This window comes from Vulpes lagopus, chromosome 7 (genome assembly GCF_018345385.1).
Source record: "Vulpes lagopus strain Blue_001 chromosome 7, ASM1834538v1, whole genome shotgun sequence".
Lineage (NCBI taxonomy): Eukaryota > Metazoa > Chordata > Mammalia > Carnivora > Canidae > Vulpes > Vulpes lagopus.
The window spans coordinates 26,231,727-26,257,768 of NC_054830.1; the positions used below are offsets into that span (position 1 = coordinate 26,231,727).

The 26,042-nt window shown below is 44.3% G+C and overlaps 1 pseudogene; it reads right to left on the reverse strand.

Annotated features, from left to right (window-relative positions):
- Positions 1–3,909: 3,909 nt before the first annotated feature.
- On the reverse strand, positions 3,910–5,250 carry LOC121495319 (annotated as a pseudogene).
- Positions 5,251–26,042: the final 20,792 nt, after the last annotated feature.

The following is a 26,042-nucleotide window of genomic DNA, read 5'->3' on the forward strand; positions in this document are numbered from 1 at the left end:
GTACAATGAAAAGCAAAGATCAGTCTGCTTCCTGACACAATCTGGGGTGGATGCCAAAAGAAGAGCTCCACCATTTGTTTCTTACTGTCTTTCTTGTTCTTTGCCATAACTCCCACCCCTAGAATTATAGTAGGAACTCAATAAAAATTTGTGAAAACAATGAAAAATTTGTTTCTTGTAAGTTGGAGGAAACAACCTAACAGCAAAAACAATCTGAAAGCCAAATTAAATGGAAGAATTTCCTCCCACCCCCAGTTCTTACAGATGCTTCTTCATCATCATCATGATGGACATGGATGAGGCCTTATGTTTCCCATGCTTTCCTGTCCTGCTCACATATTGTCTTCACTAAGATGGCTGGGCAAGATCCAGCTTCCCCCATCACTGTAATGTGCACGTGGTCCATTTTCCTGGGTTCAAATCCTGACTCCAGCACTGACTGGTAGTGTGAGAATGCTTGGCTATGTCACTTCCTCTCTCTGAGCCCCAGTCTCCTCCTTTGTAAAATGAAGTTGATAAGATAGATGTCCTCACTGGGTTGTCATGAGGATGAAATGAGATGATGCAAGTAAAACTCCCACGGAGCCTAGCAAGCAGGATGCTTCTTCCCTGTCAGCTGCTGTCTTTCTTTGTGACTCCATTGTCCTTTTTCTTTGCAGAAGATCCTGATGGTTGCTGAGACCTTGCTTTGTGACCCCATCTCCCAGGCCACAATGAGGTCTAGAATTGGGACTCAGACAGGAGCAATAAAGAGAACTCCCTGGTTGACAGCTTTCTAAATGCCTTTTTCCATATTAAGTTGGAAGGAGACACAATGTTGGGCCAGCCTGTGCCCAGGCTGGGGCAAGGGTGATGTGGGGAGTTAGTGTCTCACCTTAGTCTTTGAATCACATCCTCCCCAACCTAGTTAAGAGTAGTGACCTGGGTAAAAAAATAGCCCCTCATATCTTTTCAGTTAGAGAGATGTCACTCCCTGCTACTGCCTCGCATCTTCATTCATACTTTGATGATTGCTTTGAATTCACTGATAGGCATCTGTGTCTGTCTCCACCAGGTGATGTGCTAAATGGAAGTTCGCAACCAGCTCTTCAGAAAAAAAATGTAGGCACATATATACATTACTAGATTTATTTTATTTTATTATTTTTTAATATTTTATTTAAATTCAATTTGCCAACATATAGTATAATACCCAGTGCTCATCTCATCACGTGCCCTCCTTAGTGCCCATCACCCTGTTACCCCATCACCCCCACCTTCCCTTCTGCAACCCTTTGTTTGTTTCCCAGAGTTAGGAGTCTCTCATGGTTTGTCTTCCTCTCTACATTTTCCCTACTCAGTTTCCCTCCTTTCACGTATAGTCCCTTTCACTATTTCTATATTCCACATATGAGTGAAACCATATGATAATTGTCTTTCTCCAATTGACTTATTTCACTCATCATGATACCCTCCAGTTTCATCCACGTCCAGGTAAATGGTAGGTATTCATCCTTTCTGATGGCTGAGTAATATTCCATTGTATATATATATATATACCACATTTTCTTTACATAAGTAGATTTATTATATTGTACTGGTATAAAGGATATGTGTCAAAAACACACTTATTATTACATAAGAATAACACAATACTCTTTTTTAAAAAAATACTTCATTTATTTATTCATGAGAGACACAGAGAGGCAGAGACACAGGCAGAGGGAGAAGCAGGCTCCATGCAGGGAGCCTGATGTGGGACTTGATCCCAAGACTCCAGGATCATGTCCTGGGCCAAAAGCAGGTGCTAAACTGCTGAGCCACCCAGAGATCCCCAATACTCTTTCTTATAAATTTCATATGGTCATTGACTCACAGAATGCTTACATTCTGACTCTTATTTTAGCCAATTTTTGGTTGCAATTCAACCATGATTTGACACCATTAGACTATGAATATATATTTGATCACTTTCTGATTCAGTAAAGAGATCTTTCATGTCATAGGATGAGCAAGTGTAGTTCTGTGATGAACTTTGGTTGATGTTTTCATTTACATTAATAAATAAAATGAAAGTGAGTTTGAAGATGTGTGTTAAAACTTCACTTGATTGTCAATGACATGAATGACTCCTTTGCTGAATTACACAACAGTTTTTGGATACTGGAAGAACGTTTCCTTGATTTTTTGTTCATCTTAAATGTAATGGCTATAGCACATGACACACTTAATGTTTGCTGCATTGTTAACATTTCCCCATCACTTTCTTAAGGCCTAGGGCTTAGAGTATCAACAAGGCAGTAAATCAAGCTCAAATCTGTAATGTTTGCCAATTCCTGTGGCATAAATACACACACTATGGCTGTGTGTATTTGCAGCTGCCATTGCAAAAGTCACTAAATGTGGAGTTGGGAAGACACACATACTAGCACACCACTATATAGCATTTCCACCCCACATCTATAATATTTGCCTGCAACTTCAAGAGCATAGATAGAAGTAAAATGTAGAAAAACAATTAGGATATGATGAGTTTTGGGTATTTATTACCTTTAAAAAATATAATTTATTTAATTTGTAAGTTTAAATAATTTAACTTCTAATTATGACTGTGTTAAACAATTGGGTCATGGAAAATTTAACAATTGACTCTTGTCAGCCATTAGAAGCTGCCTCCAGTTCCTTATAATCTGGATGACACTTCAAGTTGAGCAGACCCTTTTCCTTCTCTGGCCACAGTACTTAGCACAATGCCTGCCATACTGTCATCCCTCTGTAAACATGTGCTGATCAAGCAGTGACTTACATTATCTCTCCACCTGGTCTGTAAGCTCCTTGAAAGAAAGATAATATCATAGTCTCTTTGAATCCTCAGTCCCTAACAGAGCCTGGTACATAGGGGGTGCTCAAGTGAATGACCAAGTTTACATCCTAGGGAACACCTGAAATGCTTTGTCTGGGATCAGAAATGACCCACAGCAGGACTAACAAGCGGACATTACAGACGGTGGGTATTAATGAATCTTTAGTTACTATTTCATGGGATTAGCTCTTGTCACTGCCTGCGTGAGTTGTCTATTGTTGCATAACAAATTACCACATACTTAATGGGTTAAAACAACAAATAGTATCTCAAATTTTCTGTGCATTGGGTCTGGGCACATTTTAACTGGGTCTTCCACTCAGTGTCTTACAAGATTGTAATCAAGTTGGTTTTTTTTTTTTTTTTTGGTTGCATTCTCATCTGGAGGCTCAGTTGGGGAAGAATCCACTTCCAAGCTCATTCGTGTGCTGTGGTTGAAGTTGTCGCATATTTCCTTGAGGTTGTGTGACTAAAGGCCCCAGGTGTTTGCTGGCTGTGGCCTGGAGCCTGTTCTCAGGTCCTAGGGAATGTTCACAGTTCCTTGCTATATGGGCTTCTTCACCATAGTACTTCATCAAGCCAGTGTGGAGAATCTCTTGCCTTGAGGGGGGTGAAGCCTCTGTTTTTAGGCCATTTGTGCAGTTAAAGTAGACCCACTGAGGATAATCCATCCTTTGATGAACTCAAATTGATTTAGGATCTCGAATCAGCAAATTCCCTTCATATCTTCCATATTATTTTGGTTAGAAGCAAGTCACGGTTTCCATCCACATTGGGAGAGAACTATACAAGATATGAATACCAGGAGGTGGAGGTCATTGGAGGTCACCATAGGCTCTGTTGGCTACACTGCTGAGTATCCCTGTCCCCAACCCCACCGTGAGATATGACTTTAGTTCTTGAGAAGAGTCAGTCAGTAATCCCTGCATTCTCCTGTTTTATTTTAATTAATTAATTAATTTAAAATAGAAACATAATTTTTATTGACAAGTTAGGGCCACAAAAGACAGCTTCCACAACAGAAATAAGACAGTCCCAAGACAACGGAGTTTAAAATCATAGACAGGTTAATACTCTTTACCCTCATCCTCTCCCTCAGCACTATCTGATCCAAACTCTTCATAATCCTTCTCTAAGGCAGCTGTGTCCTCACAGGCCTCAGAAAACTCTCCTTCCTCCATGCTGTTATCCACATACCAGTGAACAAAGGCATGCTCGGCATACATTAGGTCAAACTTGTGGTCCAGGCAATCCCAGGCCTCAGCGATGGCTGTGGTGTTGCTCAGCATGCACACAACTCTGTACTTTGGCCAGGTCTCCACCAGGTACCACAGTGGAAGACTGGCAATTAATGCCCACTTTTAAGCCAGTGGGGCACCAGTCCACAAACTAGATGGTACACTTGGTCTTGATGGTGGCAATGGCAGCATCGACATCTTTGGGAACCATGTTGCCATGGTACAATAGACAGCAGGCCATATATTTACCATGGCAAGGGTCACACTTCACCATCTGGTTGGCTGGCTCAAAGCACGCATTGGTGATCTCTGCTACAGTAAGCTGTTCATGGTAGGGTTTCTCAGCAGAGATGACAGGGGCATATGTGGCCACAGGAAAGTGGATGCAGGGATAGGGCACCAGGTTCATGTGGAATTCCATCAGAGCAACATTCAGGGCTCCATCAAATCTGAGGGAAGCAGTGATGGAAGACACAGTCTGGCTAATAAGGTAGTTAAGGTTGGTGCAGGTTGGGTGTTCAATAGTGACGTTTCTATGACAGATGTCATGGATAGCCTTGTTGTCTATCGTGAAGGCACAGAGTGCTCCAGGGTGGTATGGGTAGTGAGGATGGAGTTGTAGGGCTCGAATCCAGCTATATAAATCTGGGGGCCTGGTTAAATGGAGAACTCCAGCTTGGACTTCTTGCCATGATTGACAGAGAGATGTTCCATCAGCAGGGAGGTAAGCCTGGGACCAGTTCCCTCTCCAAAAGCTGTGGAAAACCAAAAATCCTTGAAGAACCAAGTGCTGGTCAACCAGCTTCCTAATTTGGTTCAAGACAAGATCAATGATCTTGTCAATGGTGTAATGCCCTTGGGCATAGTTATTGGCAGTATCTTCCTTGCCTGTGATGAGCTTCTCAGGGTGGAAGAGCCTGAGTAGGTGCCAGTGCAAACTTCATCAATGACCGTGGGTTCCAGGTCTACAAACCCTTCCCTGGGCACATGCTTGCCAGCCCCTGTCTCACTGAAGAAGGTGTTGAAGGAGTCATCTCTTCACCCAATGGTTTTGTCACTTGGCATCTTGCCATTGGGCTGAATGCCATGTTCTAGGCAACAGAGCTCCCAGCAGGCATTGCTGATCTAGACACCAACCTGTCTAATGTGGATGGAGATACACTCATGTATGACTGAGACTTATAGGGCTCCTTGGGAGTGGAGTAGGCGAGGAGACAGCAACAAGTTTCTCCCACTTGACAGACTACCAAGGAGTCTGGGGAAGTGGGCCATTCTCCTGTTTTAGAACATTTCCCTGTTGAGGTGGTTGATGTATGTGATTTTGGTATTTATTTATGCTGATGTGGAACACATGGGAGGAGACAAATGGTTTCCTTGGTGCCAAGTCTAGTAAACTCCAATCCTTCTACACCTCCAAGGAAGGTCCTGAGTGTTCTATGATGTCAGGAGGGCTCAGGGAAAGAAGAGACTGTCAAAAGCGATCACTCAGGGTTAGAAGTGAAGGTCACAGTGACAGGAAAACTCTTCCCCTTGATTTTACTTTGGACTGTCATGGTGAAGAGAGAAACTTGTGAAATAGTGCAATGGAAGAGGTGGGCCCAGGAACTCCATTGAAATGCCCTTCCATATCAGCGGGGGGAGGAAACATCATCACCTTACTTCCATCTGGCCACTGGAGATGGCTTACGGCATCAGTGAGATCATCCATCTTGTGAATTCCATTGGTTTGAATTTTTAAAAAAAATATTTTATTTATTTATTTGACAGAGAATGAATAGGATGGAGAGCAAGGTGGAGAGGGAGAAGCAGGCTCCCCGCTGAGCAGTGAGCCCCAATGCGGGACTGATCCCAGAACCCTGGGGTCTTGACCTAAGCTGAAGGCAGTTTCTTAACTGACTGAGCCACCCACCAGTCGCCCTGGTTTGAATTTTTAATAGCAACACCCTCTAGCCTTAAGAAGGACCAGACCTTAAAAAAGGGGGTGTTGGTATGACTCACAACTACAGAATTTGGGGGGTTTGCCACTTTATCCAATGTTTCTTCAGTAAATACTTATTGGTCTCCAATTCTGTGCCTCCATGGGAGGCATGAGTAATAGGATAGAAAACAAGCTTGCCCTCCTGGAGCTTCCCACTTGCTAGAAAGTCAACGAAAGAGTCATACAACAAGATAAAGTGTAAAAAGTGCTATGAAAGAGACAAAGTGAAAAAAGAAAAATACTATAGAGAATGCTGTTTTATTTTTTAAAAATATTTTATTCATTTGAGAGAGGGAGGTTGAGCACGAAGTGGTGGGGAGAGGCAGAGGGAGAGGGAGAAGCAGACTTCCCACTGAACAGGGAGCCAGATTTGGGACTTGATCTCAGGACCCTGAGATCATGACCTATGCTGAAGTCAGATGCTTAACCATCTGAGTCACCCAGACACCCCAGGGGGGTTGTTTTAGGAGGTGTGGTCTTGGGAGGTCTTCAGGAGAAGCAACTTTACAGTTGAGATCTGAAGATAAGATGATCCCAGTCACTCCATTTTTTTTTTTTTTTATTCATGAGAGATGCAGAGAGAGAGGTGGAGACACAGGCAGAGGGGGAAGCAGGCTCCCTGCAGGTACCCCGATGTGGGACTCAATCCCAGGACTCCAGGATCACACCCTGAGCCGAAGGTAGATGCTCAACCACTGAGCCACCCAGACGTCCCGACTCCAATCACTCCTAACGAGGGGAAGAACATTCTAGGAGTACCCCAGAGTATGCAAAGGTCCAGACTGGAAATGTTCTAAACATAGTGAGAAGGAGAGGAGTGCTAGGTGAGAGGGCAGGTGCCAGATAACGAAGATGTCTCTGGGAGACGGGATTGAGAGTATTTGGTCGATTGGAACTGGAGCATGAGGGAAAGGTAGCCATCAAGAATGGCTCTTGGCCATTCCCACAAGAAGTGGGTGGCGCCAGATACTGAGATGGCTTTCCAACGCCAACATTCCTGCAACCTTCCTTCAGTATAAACCAGTGATGTGCTGGTTAACAGGCTCCCTGCTCCTTTCGTGAAGAGCCCTGACTTGTAGCATTTGTGGATTTCTGTGCTGACTCTCGCCATGGCCAACTTTGAGCTACCAGCCAGCTTGCAAGAATCCTAAATATTTAATTTCTGAGCTGGTAGGAGCCCGTTCCAGCACACGGAGCCACCACCGGGTCACAGCACATTCTTCTCTAGGGAGCAATTCACCAGGTGGTAGCTTTGAGCCTCCTTCCCTTCTCCGACACCTCTATACCTGTTTCTTTATATTTTCCCACCGCCACCTGAGGTGGCAGCCACAAAGGAAAACATACCCCTTCACTGCTGACTGCACCCAGGGAGCTGTTCCATAGGTTTAACGACAGTTGTCTAATTATGTCTTAGATGCTCATTCCAGAAAAAGCTGATAGATAAATTAGTGCAATTAATTGGTCTTTACAGAGCATTTAGGAAAACTCAGGCTGTCATAGAAGTCTTAATGTAGAGAGTACATCTAGCTGAACCTGTTGCGAATAGAGAGAAGCAGGAAGGAATCGTAGCCCAGGAGGAAGCAGAGGCTAGTTCCCGAATCTGAATCTGCCCTGCCAGGCCCTGCTCCTTGAATTCCCTGGGACGATGATCCTTTAACGTCAGTGTCAACACGTGCAGGTCAGACCCCTTCTGTTGAGCACACCGCCATCGTCCTGGTATCTCAAGATCTTGGAGGGAAGTTTGACCCAGCTCAAATACCATGTGGTGGTATTTTTCACGTCTGTTTCTTTATAGTCACACTCAATGCCACTCTCAGAACTTGAAGTCTGCAGCATCGGTCAGCTGGTCTCACTCCACTTTTAATCCATTCTCTGAACCATAGCCGCCCAGACTTCCTTCACAGCCTGCAGCACCCTGGGAGGCAGTCCTATCTCTCTAGCTTCCTCTCATGCCACCAGCTCCCCTGTGCTCCTGTTGCAGTCGGAGGAAGTCCTCAGCTCCTCCAAGTTCCCACGCTCTTGCCTTTTCACATTCTGTTTTCCCTGCATGGAACACTTTCTCCTATTGAATGAATCAGAATCAGTTACATAATAGTGAATTAAACCCTAAATTTCAGTCACTGAACTCATTTAAAGTTTATGTCTCATTCCTGTGAGGTGCAGTATGGATCGGGTGGTCCTTTCCCTCTGGAGAAGTCGCCTCTAAGTCACTGGTGCAAAGGAAAAGGAGAAGTCCCCGTCTTTTAACGGACTCAGCCTGGAAGTACCACGGGTCACCTTCTCTTACCTTCTATTGGCAGAATTGGTCAGATGGCTCCAACCTAGCTGCAAAGGAGGCTGGGAAATGTAGGAGAGCACATGGGGTACTTGGTGCCACACCTTTCTCCTTTTCTGATCCATTATTCAGATCACCATGTCACTTTCTCTGGGAAGCCCTCCCTGACCCCCTAACACTGGGTCAAATTTCCTTTCCAGGTGTACCCTCTGCACACCTTCAGCCTGGCACCTGTCCCCCTGAATGGTCCATCAGATGCCGATCCTTTGCTCAGCCATGAGCTCCGCAAGGCAGGGGTCTGGTCTGTTTCTTACTTGGGGCTGCCCTCCCCCCAGTGCCTAACAGGTCCTGCCATACAGCAAGGCTCAGTGCACGACCCTGGAGCGGAGGGCCAGTCCTAACCTCAGCATTCAGGGCTCTCTACATTCTGCATGTACTTCTCTGTCTCTCTCACTCAGGTGCTCAGGGTTTTAGGTCTTTCGTGCATACTATGGCACATAGGCCCTTGGGATTTCTGTCAGGTGGCTCTGAATCTGCTTGCCAGCTCTAGTTATGGGACCCTAAACAAATTACTTCACTACTCTGTGCCTCAGTGTCCTCATCTGTTGAATGGATTTTATTGTACCTATTTTTGCAGGGGCTTAATGAAAAAATGCTTTTAAAATGCATCCTCATTAGTATAGAGTATGGCAAATACAATACTTCACTGATTCGCAGATGCTCATTTTTTTCACCTTTTAAAACATACCTGAAATAGGATGCATCTTAACAATTGCTGTTATGAAAACACTGTCTCATTATTCAGTTCATAGCTGTTACTCCTTGGTGGTGCATAAAATATCCATGTGTCTTAGATTCCGTGATATGCGAGAGTTAATAATCGATCTTTATTAACTATTATTTTTGCCTCTTAAAATGACCTCCACTTTTGGTAATTTTTTTTTTCTAAATCTGTGGCCATTCCTGTCATCCTTCCAATGCTTTAGATTAAAATGAGTGTGAAAATTCGAGAATACACCTTCTTATCAGGACCTTGTAGTGGAGCAGGTGTTATAAATTTTGCAGTTGAGGCATCTCCTTATCAGGGCAGCTTCTCTGCTTCTCTCATGTGCAACAGTCTCTCTTCCTTCTGTATTTCTCACAGTGTAGCACTAACTACAGGCACTAACTAGAGTCTGCCTTGGACTTTATTAAAAATTAACTTACTAAAATTAGTCACATCTCATTTTTAAGCACTGACACTGTGCTATGCTCTGTAAGTGTACTTTGTTACTGAATCCCTACAAACTATGAAACAGACATTATTTCTAAGATGAGAAAATTGAAGCACAGAGACGTTTGGTAACGTGCAGGAAGACACACAGCCAGGGAATGGAGGGGCATGCTTAACTGGGCTCTAGCTGATGGGGGACTCCCCTAAACACCTTCTCATATATGCCTGGCTCATCTCTGGGTGGTCCCCGGTCCATGGCACATAGCACAGGGACCACCACACAGCAGGTACTCGAATCATCTTGCTTGCTAGGGAGCAGCAGAGGTCATCTGGCATCGGCACCTTAGTACACTTAGCAAGGTAAGACCTCAGTTCTTCTTGTGTCAAAAACTGTATTAATTCCTTTAACCTTTGCCCAAAAGTGAAATGTTCTATTTGTTTGCAGCCGTTGCCCTGCCCAGAGCCATCGCATCAAGTGTTCGCGCTGTTCCTTCTGTGTAACCGCCGCCCTATCGAGAGTGCAATCACATTACCTCTCCCCACTCCCATTCCGGGTGGCGAGCGGCCGCGCCAGAAGCTTCTCCGTGACAGCAGCTGGTGCTGCTGGCTGGCTGCCCAGTGGCACGGTACAGGAAGAGCGCGCTTACGGCCTCCGAGATGCTCAAACTACCATCCACTCCCTGGCCCAGCATATGCCAGTTGCTGGGCCTGAGAGCCAGATCGCTGTGGCCCCTGGCGCCTCTGGAGAGGCCCTAGAAAAATCTGCGACCCCTTGCCCTGCCCTCGTGAGCACGGAAATCCAACCTGCCGGTGAGCAGCAGGTGCTCACAGAACCCGGAGACGGTGCCAGATTCTCTCCTCAGGGAGCAGGGGACAATATAGTGGCGTTGGTGCACTTGTTAAAACACAGCCTTCAAACAAAAAATGAAAACAAAAACAAAAACAAAAAAACACGGCCTTCAGTGCGAGTCTAGCAGGGACTCGGGCACACGGCAGGTGACACCCACTTCCCGGCCTGGGACTCTATACACAGGGATGGGGGCTCGGGGAGGAGGGGAAATAAGGAGAATGAGCATCCGCAAGTACCTTTGCCTTTGATGGTGACAGCAAGGTGCTGAAGGAACGAGAGGCCTCGGCCTCAGGACGCGGGCAGGAGCCCGGGATGATCCGCTGCCCAAGAGGCTGCAGAGGTGAGCCTGTGCTCCATGGGCCGAGGCCCAGGCCCCCGCATAGGCAGCCCTGTACCTCCTTTCTCTGTTTCGTCCTTTCTTTCCCTGACTTGCTTCTTGGTTTTCCTTTGCCATTTCTTCAGCGATTTCCTGAAGAAGAGAGGTAGCTCCGTGGCAGGTTGGGTCCACTTGGAGCAGTTTCTGGGGTTAGCTTTGCCAGAGGCTTCCCATTCCAGACTGAGCCTCGTGAGAGCTTCACCATGTGAGGGCTCATGAGGGGATGGACCTGTTCTAGGCTCTGCTCCTCTCTGGATGTGGCTGGTTCCCAGAAGTGTTCCCGTGGCAGCTGGATAAACCCTGGACAGTACAGAGAAAACTCCTGGTGCTAGTAGATTGGGAAAGAATGAGGTGTGTTCTGGGTCCTTCCAGACTCTGACGTTCTAGTTATCCACTTGTTTATCAACCTGCCAGATGGTGTTTCCTAAAACTATAGTGGAGGTGAGGGTTTTCTGCTATGTCTTTTGTCTTCTGCTAAATTTACCTCCAGCCACCCTGATTTGCCTTCTTTACTTTTGACACCTTCTCCCTTCCCATCCAGGATGGGTTCAGTGGTTGCCATTCCTGTTCTCAGAGCTGATGTTGTATTTAATCTCAAGAAAATGTAGGGAGAGATTGTCAGAGAAGAAGGGGAGAAGGACTTAGCTGGAGATGCTGAATTAAAACATGGTATAAAGGGCTGGGGAGGGACGCCTGGGTGGCTGTGGTTGAGGGTCTGTCTTTGGCTCAGGTCATGGTCCTGGGGTCCTGGGATTGAATCCCACATTGGGCTCCCTGCATGGAGCCTGCTTCTCCCTCTGCCTATGTCTCTGCCTTTCTCTGTGTGTGTCTCTCATGAATAGATAAATAAAAAATCTTAAAAAAAATAAAGGGCTGGGGGATGAAGGTTAAGGAGGGATACAGGAAAAATGTCCAAGAGGTTGGGGCATGGGGAGATGTCATCTGGAGAGGTTGCTGGGTGTGAGAAACTGGAGAGAAGAGGCATGAGTGCTTGAGGATGACTAACTGGAGCCCCTATCAGGTTTCCTGAGAAACATAAATAAAAAAGATTTCTTCAAAAATCTTCATTTAGAAGCTGGACCGAACTTATTTGGATATGACTCTGCAGCTTGGCTAGAGGACACTCCTGAATATAGGAAGGTTACGGAAACATTTCATCACCTCTACTGTGTCAGAGTCTGTGCTGTGTGCTGAGGAAGCAAATATAAGACATGACCCATGCCCTGGAGGAATTTTGAAATTCATTGATTCTAAGAGGCTATGATTCCAAGATTCTAAAATTTCAGAATTACATTTTGTGGAAAATCTCTGAGATACCCCCAACTGGGCTGGACGGTACCTTTCTAGCACTTGAGTCAGGGGGCAGAATTTCTGGGAGAAAGCACTCAGCATTCCCTCTTGTTTCTCTTAGGAAGAATCTGGGCTCCGCAGAGGTGGTTTTTTTTTTTTTTAATATTTTTATTTATTTATTCATGAGAGACACACAAAGAGAGGCAGAGACATAGGGAGAAGCAGGTTCCATGCATGGAGCCTGATGTGTGACTCGATCCCAGGACCCTGGAATCATGCCCTGAGCCGAAGGCAGACGCTTGACCACTGAGCTACCCAGGCGTCCCTTTTTGCAGAAGTTCTGATACCAAAGTTCAGTTGCCTTTCAGAGGATCCCTGTCACTGACTAAGAGGATAAATTTTTCCAGAAGAGAACACACTGTGGTCGACTCATTGCTCTGGCTCCATTTCTGATGATTGTCTTCGGCCCTGTCTTCACTCTGGGCTGCTTCCCTGTGAGCCCTTGGCCACCAGCACAATGCTAAAATCCACTGCCCAGGCCAACTTTGACCTCAATCCATAGAGAGCTAAGTAAACTCCTCACCTCGAGTCCTGTTCAGAGTCTCTGTTGAAGGATAATAGCTTTTAGTTGAACTAAGCCCCAGTATCTTGATGAGAAATGTTGTTCAGAGAAAATATTGACTGAGGTTTTGTCCCTATTAGAAGGCTTATGTGTATATAATTGGCCAATGCTCACTCGTGAGTCTTAATCTTTTAGGGCTCAGCAAAAGCGTGGATCTCAGGAGACGGGCAGACAGGACCTAAACGGGTGGGTGTGCCAATTGTCTCTATGGACTCCCCATAGCCTCTTTCCATTTCTCTGAAGCTTTCACTCCTCTGTCAATAACTTGGTTCATATTACAAACTTTTATATCCAACACTGGTCTGCTTTGGACTGTCATTTGCTAGAAGCAATGACCTTAGCCTCTGTAATTCTGTTGGTTATTAAAAATGGCAATAACAACAGCCAGCTCTGATACCTGATTATCATTTTATGGTTGGCATTTGCATTAACTCAACTTGATCCCTTTGAGGCAGGAGACAGTGTCGCCCGTTAGTTAGGAGCATAAATTTCGGGGTCAGAGAGACCTGAGACCGAATTCCAGCTTGACTATTGGCTGGAAGTAGGATCCTGAGCAAGTTGTTTAATGTCCTCACCAGCTTTTAGGGTTTAGGGGATGAGATAAACTGTATTTAGTCTGCTGCCTGGTGCACAGTTGATGCTCAATACATAGGAACTTCTTATTGTCTTATTTAACAGGTGGGAGAGGAAAAGTTAAAGGACTTGCCCAAAGTCACATACTCCCAAATTCGGGGTTCTTTCCTCCCCACAAGGCGACCTGATATTCTTCTCCCTGGAGACGGGAGCCTATGTATCCTGATGCCTGAAATCCTGCTCAAGGAGATGTAGGAACAAGTTAGGGCAGATGGGGCTAGGCAGGGGAAGGTAAGGGAAAGGTCCCAGAGTCAGGCTCCTACCCATCCCAAGGAAACAGAAATAAGACCGTAAAAATAGGAAAATAAACCTGGCTCCCTAGCTCCAAATTGTTAGAGAGTATCCCCCTTTAATGGCTACTAGGCTCACAGAAACCCCAGATGTAGAGTAATATTATGGAGGGGGTATTAGCCAGAGAGGAGGGAACACCTTGTTTGTGCTCATGAAGAAGCATCTTGTTTGTTACAAGTCCACCATGTTTGTTCTAACTATAGACATGAAATTTATAAATCCACTCTGATATTGATAAGAAATTTACCAAGTTTCCTGGTCAGTTGCCTGTAAAAGACCAAAAAAAAAAAAAAAAAGAAAAAGAAAAAGAAAAAAAAGCCCTCAATGGCAACCCTGTTGGGACCCCTCTCACTTTTGAGAGCTTTGTCTGTATCTTTGCTTGATAAATTTATATCACTTTGCTCCCTCTCTGTCTGCCACAAGACTCATTCTTTGACTCCTGAGACAAGAACCAAACTCTTCCATATCAAAGGGATGAGGTCAACCCCCACCCTTTGGGGGGTTATCTTTACACGTTCTGCAATGGGAAGAAACATAGCAGGTGATGCACAGATTTTTCCTTTCCCAGGCCCTGGCCCATGGTTTACCCCATCTCCTGCCTGCTGACCAAGACCAGCCAGTGCTTAGTGGGGAGCCCATCCCTCATGCCATGACTAGAATCAAGTTCTCTTGCTTCCTGTTCCGCTCCTTCTAGCTTGGCCCACACCTACAGAGTGTAAACATTAAGAGCAAATGTTTGTGAGATGCTTATTCACAGACCTGGCTGGTTTCAGGTGTCAGGGAGTAAACATTACCAAATACATTTCTGTCATAATTTTCTTATGTCAAACACATGTTTTATTGCTGGGTTTATTTTCTTTACACATAGCCTATGTTAATCAGAACTAGCGGCTTGTCCAGCCTTTCGCAAGGGCTTAGCTTTCTGCCCTGGCTGCCAATGTGCACTTTTGTTCACGGAACCAAAGCAGGATGAGGCAGGAGGAAATCAGTGATGTTTGGACAAGGGGAGGTTTTCATGCAGCTCTTCTTCTTCTTTTTTTTTTTTTTAATGGGCTGGACTCTTGGGCGATGGGAGGCTGAAAGGCCAGGTGTTCTATCCGAGAGCAGGTTGGGAAACTTCCAGGCAAACCTTCCGGTTTGCCACCAGTCAAGAAAGTGCTGGGCAAGTGCCCATTCAACCCTACATGTGGTGATGCCTGCCAATCAAGCTTCCATCTTACCCAAAACACAGCTCAAACCAGGCGGCTCTTCATATGTCCAATATGTTTTATACTGTGCAAATGGGCTGCTGGAAAATATTTTACTTAATCCTGAGCTATTTGTTTATTTTTTAAGAGAGAGCAAGAGAGAATCGTAAGAAGATTCCATGCCCATTGTGATGCCCCATGCAGGGCTCAATTCCACAACCTGAGATCACGATCTGAGCCAAAATTAAGAGTTGAGCGCTTAACTGTCTGAGCCACCCAGGTGCCCCAGTCCTGAAATACTTTTTAAAGATTTTATTTATTCATGAGAGACACAGAGAGGCACAGACATAGTCAGAGGGAGAAGCAGGTCCCTTGCAGGAAGCCTGATGTAGGACTCGATCCCAGGACCCAGGGATCACGACCTGAGCCAAAGGCAGACATTCAACCACCAGTGTCCTCTGAACTATTTTTTAAAGAAAAAAAATTTTTACTGCATTGTTTTCCCCTTCATAAAACAAGACATACTTATTGTAGAAACTTGGAATGTAAGCACATAGGAGAGAATTAAAAGCTACATGGCCCTGGCCTCCAGAAAGAAACCACTGTAAGCACACCCAACCTGTGTCTCCTCGTCTGCGCAGTTTTCACACATACCCGTTGAAACAAAAACAGGCAAAGTTGAGAATTTTAACAAGCACAATGCTCAGCCACATTGATTTGTATGTGTGTCTATGGGCTGATGCACACCTTGAATGTCATCTTTTGGTATGAGGGATGGGCCTCGTTTCTTGCTCAGTTAAATAAATTGGATCTCCTGCTTGACCTTGGCAAGGGCAGGGTCACGGCCCGTGGGAAAGAGTAAGATTAAAGGGCTGGGAGGAAGGAGAGTTAGGAGAGGCCCTTCCCGACTCAGTGAAGAAGCACCTGTCCCTCCTCAGCCACTGGAAGAAGCCCTACTTAGTACACTTTAGCAGCAGTGCTCAGGTGAGCCTGGAGAGGCTCGAGCATTGGCTTCCACCTGCCTGGAATCTCCAGCGCATGGAGGACCTGTAAGCGCTCTGATAGCTGGAATACCTGGACCAAGGTGACTAGGAACAGTTCATTTCATTAATGACCATCGAACAGGGTTTTATACTGCCCTGGGGTGGCACATGCTAGTATAGGAGCCCTCTCACCCAGTATAATTGAGACCGGGAGTTGGAGGTTAATCAGAACATCAGTTCAAGTGGGGAATTGGCTGGAGGGGTCAGATAGCTCTCTGAGTGCTGCTGAGAATGCTCGGGATGCCATGGGCATTCACTGGTGCCTGAGGGTGTGAGTTAATTGAGTGGGCTGGGTGAGGTGGGTCAGTGACTGGAGTTTTCATAGTATTACTATCCTCATTTTGTTGGACCCTGGCTCACGGGTGCCAACGTGTCCCGGTGGACGCCCCAGAGACCCAGACCCCAGACAGGCAGATGCAACAAGCAAGAGGGTTTATTGGACGTTTGCGCAGACGGGCTCTCCGCCCCAGAGGTGGCAGAGCCCCGATTAGCAATTACAGGCATCTTTTAAAGGCAAAAAACCGCGGGAGTAGCATAGCATTCGGGTTATGACATGATTGACTTCTTTGAAGGTCAACACGAACATGTTCAGGGACTTTCCAGTCAGGGCGAGGGGTGGGGGGGGATAGTTTTCTTATCTCGGAAAAACAGAATGTTTTTGTTGCTTGAATTCATGAGAGGCGCCTGGATGGGCTGCCTCTGGGTTAGGCCTGGTCCCACTCACGGGGGGTGGGCGGGTGGGGGGGTGGGGGGGTTTCTTCAATTTGACAGATGAGGAGACTGATGTTCAGAAAATGTAAATGGACACTTAAGCTCTAACACACCTTTCCATTTTATTTAAAAAAAATTTTAATATTATTTTTTTTCCAGAATGACTTTCCATTTTAATTTAGCTTTTTTTAAAAAAAATATTTATTTATTCATGAGAGACACAAAGAGAGAAGTAGAGACATAGGCAGAGGGAGAAGCGGCTCCATGTGGGAAGCCCGATGTGGAACTCAATCCCATGGCCCCGGGATCACACCCTGAGCTGAAGGCGGACGCTCAACCGCTGAGCCACCCAGGCGTCCCTTCAATTTAGTTCTTATTCTCAGAGTGATCTTTTCTATGATTTCTTCCTTCCTTCCTTCCTTCCTTCTTCCCTTCCTTCGTTCCCTCTCCCTTTCTCCCTTCATCCCTCCCTCCCTCCCTCTCCCCCTCTCTTGTTCTCCTTCCTTCCTTCCTTCCTTCCTTCCTTCCTTCCTTCCTTCCTTCCTCCCTTCCTCCCTTCCTTCCTTCTTCCTGAAATAGGGGAAGGAAAAGACCTGTCATATAGAAGTGCCTACAGTGTGCCTGGTAATTTGGACATTACATTTCCAATTCTCACATCAGTACGAAATTTGGACCATTATTATCTCCCATTACTGGTGAAGAAACAGAGAGACATTCTGACTATAAAAGGAGACCATAAAAGACTTTCTTTATGGGGACAAAACAGTTCTGAATCCTGATTGTGGTGGTGGTTGCACAAACATATACATGTGATAAAATGTCATGAATCTATATGCCAAAAAAAGTATATGTAAAAACTGGTGGAATCTGAGTAATTGCTTAGTTATTAATGCATCAATGTCAGTTTTTTGATGATGTGGTTAGATATTATCATTAAGTTATGTAAAGTATAAATGAGAGCTCCGTACTCTTTATAATTTCTTGTGAATATTAAGGGTTTTTTTTTCCAAAAAAGTAAGCAAATAAGTAAAACTCTAAAATAAAATACCCTGGGTTTTCTTACTTCACTCCTGTAGTCCATCTACCTGGCAGTGATGCTCCTCATCCAATACTTCATTATTTGCCTTTGTCATGAAATCTGAACTGAAAAAGAGAATAAAACAAAATTTTGGCTAAAACATTATTTTCCCAAAAGATTCTGCTAAACACTAATTCCACAACTTTCATGTTAGGCAAGAATAAATATTCTGTGTCCAGACACATTTGGGAATTGCTGGGTTAACTAGGTTTTGTATTGAAACACTGCTTTGCAGGACATGAACACATGTTGTGGATCTCCACAAGGGGGCTACAGAATACAGCAATTCTCTAACTTCTTGTCCACAGAAGATACATATTTTTTTCTCCCCTGGGAATCCCAAGAGCCTAGGGATCCATGTATTTGAGAAATACTGAGCTAGAGCATTTGTTAGAGAAGAGGAAAGCAGGCAGTGTGGCATTATTTTACTGTTTGGCTTCAGGCACTGGATCCTCTCAAGCCTTTTGCCATGTAGTGAGTATAGTAACTTACAGGAGACATGTTGGGAAGAAAGAGGGTCAATCTTCGTTGTGTGAAAGGTCTGAGTTTTATTTTTATTTTTATTTTTTGAGTTTTATTTTTTGATTCCCCACTTTGAGTAGAGACTTTGGAGAGAACACTTCCTCCCCTTCTCCAGTCTTAGGGCTGGAGGGCCCATTTGCCATCTGACAGTGGAACTGGATGGATAAAAATGGTTGACAATTCACCGTGGGAAGCCAAACATGAGGAGATGGGCCTTTGGGGAAGTGGGATAGAAAGACATAAAGAAGAAGATCCGGTGGGGGGTGAGGTGGGGGGGGGCATTTTCTTATGATTACAGGGTTGGCCATGTGGTAAAATTCTAAATATCTAAAGACACCTACTCATGAGGAATGAAACTTGGGATGGAAGAGACACTTTGAGTAGCTAAAGAAGTCATGCCATATCTCTTTCTGTGCACTCTTTTATGTGGATTATAGCATACCAAGTACATTAGTTATCTTTTACAGCGGAACACATTAGCCTCAAACTTAGCAGTTGAAATAGCAATAAAATGACCACACTTACTGTGAAAATTGAGTAATGTTTGTGGAATCACTCTGTTGTATACCTGAAACTAATATAACATTGTATGTCAACTATACTCAATAATTTTTTTAAATTGGTAAACAAAAAAAGCAGTAGTAAAATTTATCACTTCACATAGTCTATTGGTAAAAAACTTAGGAGCAATCTAAGTGGTCCTGGTCATGGTCTGTCATGATGCCATAGTCTTCCGAAGTTTTGTTTGGGGCTGGAGAATATGATTCCAAGATGGCTCACTAGCATAGCTGGCCTGTTCATGCTGGCTGTTGACAAGACATCTCAGTTCTTTACCAACAGGACCTCTCATAAGGCTACTTATGTATGTATTCTTACATCATGGCTACTGGTTTCTTCCAGAACAGGTGATCCAAGAGAGAGCAAGGTGGAAGCTGCAGTGTTCTTTTTTTTTTTTTTATGATATAGTCCTGGGTGTCACATGCCATCATTTCTGCAATATCCAATTGATTATACACATCAGCCCTATTCAGCTCTATTCAGTGTGGGAGAGGACTAGACAGCATGAATTCCATCATGAAAGAATCATTAGGGGCCATCTTGAAGATTGGCAACAAAAACCTATAAAAGAAAGAAACTATTGAATGAAAATCCTTAAATGGGTGGTAGGTGTTCTTGAACTGCTAGGAGCATGACCATTTTCTAGAGGCTGTACCTCTCATCCTTTCCAAAGAAGAGGCATAATTCTGGGGTCAAATTTGCCTATTTTTTCAACAGATATTTATTGAACACCTATTATGCGCCATCAGTTTGCTTAGGACCTTTGCAGGGGAGCCCTGCTAGAGAAGCATATCCTAGGAGAAGAGTCAGCACTTGTCAGACGTTCAAGCTCAGGCGGAAGTACTGTGTTGATTCACGACCAGACCTGTATATTTGCCATTCATTCTAATCATTCTTATAAGTAGGGGCCTCAAAGAATTGTACCAGCCTGAATAGCACTTCTACCCTTTGTTTGTTTGTTGGATAATGACTTCATTTCACGTGCTCTGCTTAAACGATTGACTCTCTTCTCCCTCCTCTCTCTCTTGTCATAATTCTTTCTGTTCCCATTTCAGTTGGAGACAGGTGCCCTCCAAACCACACTCCCCACATTTATCAAAGCTAAATAGCTTCCTGCTGCCTTCTCCCATATTTTTAAAAGCAAGCTCCTCTTACCTTATTCAGAGTGCCTAACCTGAACAAGAAACTTGATTAATGCATACTTTATCTCTTCCTTCAGGTTATTTATGTCTCAGTCAAAATTCTTGGTTGCCAGCAAGAAGCGGACTCTGGCCATCTTCAGCATAAAGGAATTTATTGGAATGACATTAGAGTTCTCAGAATTGATGGGTGGCTTGAAAACCAAGCTTAGGAAATGAATGAGAATCAAGGGCTTTCTGTAGGCCCAGACAGCAGGAGCGATGTGGTGAGTGCCACTGTGGCCACTGTGATAATGCACTTTATTTGCTCCTTCTGCCCTTGCTTCACAGGCATAAGGCTTAAAATCCTGGGAAATAATATTCATTTGGCTTGGCCAAGGTCAATCCTGGCCCCAGGCTCTGTGGATGGGAAGAAGCAAGAGTTGATCCATATTGTTCAAAAAAGGGGGGGGGCATATATTTCTACACATTCCTAATTCTCTAAATAGCTCTGGTTGATTTGTCACCATGCCATTCAAACTGAAGCTCTCCATTGCTCAATGAGGAGTCAATTACTTTACAGTTCTTAGGATCCACCCAAGCCTTGTATTTTCCATAAATGAGCCCTCCAAATTGGCAAACACTCTCGGGAAGGGTTTCAACTGGATATTCTGTTAATTTACCAGTAATTATCTCCTAATGTCATTTATTACAGAAAATTAGATGAATGTAGCACGAGCAGAAAAATATTGATTGCTGCCCTCTGAATTTTTAATATGAATATTTAATTTATAAATTAATTCTTCATTTCATTAATTAGAGTAGTGAGGCCGTCTCCCAACACAAGCTAAGGTGCTGGGGATTATTGTGACTTTCTCATAAGCAGTTTTAGGCAATGATTCATTAAAATGAATTTCTTTCCTGGTCCAGGTTTTGTGTCCTGCTCCAGCAAGGAGCCTCATGCTTGCTTGGGCGTGTGGCTGCCTTTTTGCAGTCCTTCCCTGGTCCTTTGCTCTCAATCTACTTGTCCATTTTGGCCAACTTTTTTTCTGAGCATCTTTCTCAGGAGGTTGGCCTAGTTAACCTCTACTTTGCCTCAGGATCCTATAACCTCATTTAGAAAAGCATTTGGTTCTAGTCAGCTCAAAAGGCCTCTGATTGTCCAAATGTCTGTCCCCAAAACCTATCCAACAGCTAGGTATGTAGCAGGGGCACCATTAATTACTTATAGAATGACTGAAAGCATGAGTAAGTGAACAAATGCTTTCTGTTTTTTAAGGATCTTCCACAGTGAGTATCCTGTTCCATGTTTTAAAACAACCCCAGAAGTGGAGAAAATATAGCCTGGTTGACTAAAAGCTCAGGTCCTAGAGTCAGATGGAAACTTTTCTTTGCTGAAAAATTTCAGATCTCCGATCCCTTGTTTATCAATAAAATTGGAATAATCAGATTCTTTACCTCATTGGGTTTACTTTGTTGTTTCCTTGTGCAGAGGGCAGGACCAACCTCTCAAAACCCAAAATTGATTCAGATGTTGAGATTGATGATGTCACAGATGCACCAAAAGGATATGAAAATATTTATTGCATCATGAGACATCTGAGGGAGGGCAGAACAGGCTTCTAAATTGCTCTAAAAATGGCTGGAAGGGGCAGTACCTCTCCTGGCTCTTTCTGTGGTCAGGGGCTGGGGCTGGGGTGGGAGTTTCTATAAATGGGCAGGAGTTTGCAGGATTCGAATTTCCCCATTGAACCAAGGGAGGGAGTGTCTGAGCTTTTACTGGCTTGTTCAGGTATGGGGCAAAGGGAAATGGTATGATGGGGCCTAAAAGCTGTCAGTGGACATACATAAAAAATAGAGTCTGACTCTATTACAGAGTTGTGAGAAAATATCTGCTTAAAGCACTTAGCACAGTGTAGGGCTAAGTAAGTATTTAATAAATGGATTACGAATGCAATGATTGGCTTAATTCTTTTAGAAGCTTTGGCATCTATTATTTCTTTTCCTCTTTATATTAAAAATTTCCCAAGAAATTGAGAGATCCCATCAAAAGTAGATCTGGTACAAGGTTCAACAAACAGGAGCTGCTTACTTCACTTTTGCCATTCCCATGATCTTTGCCTGTCTTGCCACCATGGCCATCACCATTACCATCATCACCATCATCACCATTGCCATCACCATCATTACCATTACTATTGCCATGACCATTATCACCATCACCATCATCACCACCACCGTTGCCATCGCCATCACCATCATTACCATCACCATGACCATTATTGCCATCACCATCATTACCATCACCATCACCGTCACTACCATTGCCACTGCCACAATCATCAACAGCTTCATAGCCATCATCACAATTGTCATCACTATTGTCACAGGATTTCTCTTAGACTATCCATGTTCTTTGGTTGGAGAACTCTATTTTCTGCCTTGTTGCAGACCAAGTGACATTAGCTATGAGTAACAAAAGCCATAGGCTCACCTAGCTTAAAAAGGAATTTCAACTCTCAAGGAACAAGAAGTCCAAGAAGGGTGGTGTTCCCAGGGAGTCAAAGACATCTTTAAAAACCCTGGTTCTTTCTTCTTTTTTGCTCTGCCATCCTCATTGTACTTACCTGGTCTTCAGCTGGTTCATTAAATGAAGGAAAGCAGCAGCAGCAGCATTCACATACAGAAATGTGTGTTTGGTAGAAAAGGAGAATGTTTCTTTTTTGAATCTTGTATTTTTAATCAGCTAGTAAAATCTTTTGCTCCTTTACTGGTATCTAGGGGTTAGAGGTCAGGTATGCGGCTAGCTAAACATCCTACAATGCATAGGACAGCTCCACAGCCACCTCCAACGAAGAATTATCACTAGTGTCAAGATGGAGAAATTCTGATCTCAATAATTAATTAACAAATAAAACCAGGCTTGCCTTTCAACCCCCACCTCACAGGAGATGTTTACTCTCCCTGTTTCTGTTTCTGTCTCTGTCTCTGTCTCTCAGTCTTTTTTTCTTAGTTCTTTTTTTAAGATTTATTTATTTGAGAGAACATGAGCAAGAGGAGAAGGAGAGGGTGAGAATCTCAAGCAGACTCCCCACTGAGCCCAGAGCCTGACACAGGGCTCCATTTCACTACCCTGAGATCATGACCTGAGCCCAAACCAAGAGTGCGATGCTCAACCAACTGAGCCACCCAGGAGCCCCCTACACAGCCTTTTTTTCTGTTGTCACTTTATAAGTGGAGAGAATTATGACAGAGACTGAAGAGCCTACATTTTATTTCACTGTATCTCTGTCCTCTAACACCTCATTGCTCGCAGCCTGGGGCCTCTGGTGCCCCAGCATAAAATCTGTGAGATTTAAACGTATACTGTGAGATGCCTTATAAAACATACAAAATATGATCTGACAAGGTCCTTTCCCCATTCTGTACAAAATTTCCAGACAGTAATTCAATTTCAGGGCTTTTCTCCTATTAAAATAGGTTTGTGACGCCACCCAGCCCTTAGACCAAAGTGCAATCTCGTAGTTGGCACTGGGTGTTTCCTTCTCTGGGTAATGGATTTTATTTCACCAAAAATGAGCATTAAAAGAGCTTTGAGAGAGACACTTTTGTTTTTAGATGGCTTTGTTTGTCTTGAAAAATGCAAGACGTCACTGCATAATGATAATAACCATTCACTTTGGGTTTGTTCTAGGGTTTTTTTTTTAAATTTTTTTTTAACTTTTATTTATTTATGATAGTCACAGAGAGAGAGAGAGAGATAGGCAGAGACACAGGCAGAGGGAGAAGCAGGCTCCATGCACCGGGAGCCCGACGTGGGATTCGATCCCGGGTCTCCAGGATCGCGCCCTGGTCCAAAGGCAGGCGCCAAACCGCTGCGCCACCCAGGGATCCCTGTTCTAGGGTTAATGGATTATTATAATGCTGTGGAAAATTATTTTCCGATACATGCTATTTTTTTTTCTGAGTCTCTCTCTTTGCCTTGTGTTCAATGTTTTCTTCTTCTGTGTTAAATATATGGAAAGCCCAGAAAAATGGGCTGACAAAACCTGCGGTGTTTTCTTTATCATTTCTGACCCTTAAAAAAAATTCCACATTAATTATTAGTTTGCCTTGGGGAAAAGAAATGGTATTAAGTATCTTTCCTTAATATAAGAAGCTTCATGAGCTTTATGGACATTTATTTCTGTGGGGCTCACATGCATCAAATATTGGCTGTTTCCACAAAGTTTGCAAATTCAACCTGGTGGATTATGATGGCTTCAGTCACCAGTGTAATCCTTTTAAACTCATCCTTTATTTATTGTAGTGGTGGAGAATAAATCTTCTGGGCTGATGGAACTGCCTCAGAAGGGTGTTCAGCACCAAGTCTCTGTATCACATTGGCAGCAGTTTGGGAGTGGTGGCTTAAAGTTCTCAGAATGGGTTTGAGGAAATACACAGCTTTCCACATGACTTCTTCCCCTTATCCGATTCCTCCTCCTGCTCTCTGAGGTGTAATCACTGACTGCTTCTGTTGAACAGCCAGGAGCCCAAGAGTCAATTCTTAGGATGAAACAACTGGCATTCATCCAGCGAACATTGATGGAGTACCTACTGTGATCAGGACCGGTGAGCAACACAGAGACACAATGAGGGTCCTGACCCAAGAAGGTCACCGTCCACACTCTCCCGGAGACTCTACAGCTCAAAGGCTCTTTAGCCCCAGAGGGCTGAGATAACACAAAGACTGGAATTCCAGTCAGACTTGCGAGAATCAGAGATCTAACCTAGTATCCAACTTAACTGACAATTTAAGGACACAAGTTATTCCCAGGCACAGGTGAAGCAGGGAGAGGCCAGTGGAGTCCCCAGGCCCTCTCTTGCTACATAAGAATGCTCCCTCCTCCAGATTTAACAAATGAAGTCCCTCAGCAATGCCTGTGAGGGCAACATGTACGTGAAAGAGCTATTTTGATCATGAAACATTTCCATTTTACACTCCGGTGAATACAAAGGTTACATGACATCTTTTGGGGGAGGTACACCCCATAAATCCAGGGATTTCAAATTTGTTTGCCATAGGCAACCCAGACACTTCAGGTGCATCCTGCTGAAAGCACTCCATGGGGGAGGATTCTCTCCTAGTAAATGCATCAACTGTGTTTTCCAGAAGGTCAGTCACCAGCATGTTTATGAGAGGATTTGACTGGGTCACTTTCCTTGCTTTCCCAAGGTATCCCTTGAAGAGGGGGAGAATGGTTTGCAGGCGTTGCTGATGTGTCCTCCCAGGTGCCACGACTGGCTAGAAGGGTCTGCCACAGGTGCAAGTGGAGGGGAGTGAGGGGAAGGGCAGCAAGTGTGGGGCTCTGAGCCCTTTTGAGCAAGCCTGTTTTGCTCACGTGAGACTTTGAGAGAGCAGGCAATTGCTGAAAGTCCTAACTTGGTGTGGCAGGGAGAAGAGACTCAAAGCAGCATTCTGGGGTTCCAGGGCTTTCCACTGGGGCTCTATGTATCTCAGTGGTTAAAAGTTCAGAATCTGGAGTGAAAGTACCACACATCCTCTACTTCTCAGCAGTTACCATCTTGCTCACGCTCTTGAGCCTTTAGAAATCCAGAAAGGGAAAGGACACTGCCAGTTTTTTTCCCCCCAGGGCTTATTGTGGGCTAGATGCTGGGCTCTGTGCTTTATATCTGTGACCTAACTGAATACTCCCCGTCCTATCATTATTCTCATTTTGCAGACAGGAAACTGAGGTCCAGAAAGGTTGAGTGACTTAGACATAGCCACATAACTTAAGTGCAAAGAGGAGGTAGTCAAAGTAAGACATAGTCATGACCGGGGCACTTCAATTACTCACTGGATTTGATTAGAGGGGCTGTCTTTGCAAAAGTGGGTTTATCAGGGTGCCAGTTGTCACCTCCAGCCCTTCTACCTCCCTACGTTAAACAGTATGAGTTTTCAAGCAGCTCTTCATTTCCTGTCCTGTGGAGCATGAACGGTTGTTATAACTGTAAAGCAAGGGTTTTCAAACAAGTTGAAGGAAAAAGAATGAATTTCTAAGCAAAGAGTTGAGAATGGATTTTATATGCCAGGACACTGGGTTGTGGCAACATTTATATGGGCTTGCTGGCAAAGATCCACGTTTGCTGGGCGGCCATCAAAATGCACGGCATCACTCCTTGGTTGGCTCACGTAGCAAAAACAGTAGCGTTGGGAAAATAGAACAAGCCCTGG